The sequence below is a fragment of the Chrysemys picta genome, chromosome 1 (genome assembly GCF_011386835.1).
Source record: "Chrysemys picta bellii isolate R12L10 chromosome 1, ASM1138683v2, whole genome shotgun sequence".
NCBI lineage: Eukaryota > Metazoa > Chordata > Testudines > Emydidae > Chrysemys > Chrysemys picta.
In genome coordinates this window covers 357,729,341-357,731,242 of record NC_088791.1, presented here as the reverse complement: position 1 = coordinate 357,731,242, position 1,902 = coordinate 357,729,341, and the positions used below count along the sequence as shown (strand labels likewise).

General features: G+C 49.9%; 1 pseudogene; it reads left to right on the top strand.

The window, feature by feature from the left end:
• The first annotated feature begins 448 nt into the window (after nucleotides 1-448).
• LOC135972593 (olfactory receptor 52R1-like) lies at nucleotides 449-1,447 on the top strand (annotated as a pseudogene).
• The last annotated feature ends 455 nt before the right edge of the window (nucleotides 1,448-1,902 follow it).

Here is a 1,902-nt window from a genome sequence, read left to right as displayed (position 1 = left end):
TTTTGGCAAACATGGTTTTTTTTTTTTTTTACACTCTCAGATTTTGAGCAACCGGGTGAATAGGGAGCTCCCTACAGCATGAACTCTCTAGCCCGGTTTTCATTGCATTAAGGAACAATGATGTATAACCAGTATCCACACTTGAGTTTAATGCTGGTGACTATTAAGGTTTCCCACACCATGACTTGTAGAATTATTAGCTCATGGAGCACCATCAAATATGGAATTGGCATTAGTAAGGCCAGTTGTTCATAATTCATTTCTCTGAATAATGAAAATGTCATTTTTCAGTGTGTGAAGAGCGACCAATCTGCTCCCCCAATGAGAACAGCCTCCAGTAGTGCATGTAGTGTCTCATATTCACATTGTCTCTCCATCCAGGCATTTGTACTGCAACCATCACTCTAGAGCCTCGGCTCACACAGGAAGTCTGGTGAATGTACGGTACATGCAGGAGACACCGTTCTGCCTCTGAGTTGGACACCTTCTCCCCTACTCCATGGCAGATTGCAGCAGAACCAACTTCACCAACCCCTCCACCTTCATCCTGTTGGGCATTCCTGGCCTGGAGGCGGCCCACGTCTGGATCTCCATCCCCTTCTGCACCATGTATGCCATAGCTGTCTTGGGAAACATCGCCATCCTGTTCATTGTGAAGAGGGAGCGGAGCCTCCATGTGCCCATGTACTATTTCCTCTGCATGCTGGCCACCAGCGACCTGGTCGTATCTATGTCCATTATGCCCAAAATGCTGAGCATTTTCTGGTTCAATTCCAGGGAGATGTATTTCAGTGCCTGCCTTACCCAGATGTACTTTATTCACTGCTTTTCAGTGATGGAGTCTGGCATCTTTGTGGCCATGGCTTTTGATCGCTATGTGGCCATCTGTTATCCCCTGAGACATTCCACCATCCTGACAAACCCCCTGGTGGCCAAGATTGGCCTGGCCGTGGTACTGCGCGGCATCATGCTCATACTGCCCTATCCCTTCCTGGCAAGGCGGTGGCCATATTGTAGAACCAACATCATCCCCCACTCGTACTGTGAGCACATGGCCATGGTGAAGCTGGCCTGCGCTGATGTCCGCATCAGTAGTTACTACAGCCTCTCGGTGACATTCTTGGTGATGGGTCTGGATGTGTTTTTTATCGCCATGTCCTATATCCAGATCCTCAGGGCCATTTTCAGCCTCCCCACAAAGGATGCCCAGCTCAAGACTTTTGGGACCTGCGGCTCCCACCTCTGTGTCATCTTAGCCTCTTATATCCCATCTCTCTTCTCCTTCCTCACACACCGGTTTGGCCACAATGTGCCCCTGCATTTCCACATTCTCATGGCCAACTCGTATGTGATTGTGCCCCCCATGCTACACCCCATCATCTACGGGGTGAAGACCAAACAGATCCGCGGCAGGCTGCTCCAGCTACTTACTCATAAAGGGATCTAAAATTTCCTCCTGGTGCTCTGGATCTCAGACCGAGCTCCATGCAGAGCTGGCTGGTAACATGGTGCTGGGCCTTCTTCCCTGAATCACTTACTGGACAGGCAAAAAGACATTAAATCCTTTCCTGACCTTACTGTGCTGTGTCAGCGTGACAAACTGGGAAATAGGTCTATGGACAATTCAGTGGGTTGCCACCTCTCTAATTGCTGGTAACTGGACCCTGACACCCCACCCCTTCCTCACTTCTTCTGCCAAGGCCCTTTCCCTGCTTTGCTCTTTCCCCTCCAAGGCCCCACCCCTGTGACTTGCTTCTCTATTCCCCTCCCCTGTCACTTGCGAGATCATTTCCACCTCCCAAACCCAGCTACAAGGGAGCCATTTCAGATTTTGGTCGGGGTTGCAACTTGAGCCGTGATTCCAAGGGCTACTTAGGGTCTTGAAAACTCTAGCTTTGTGGC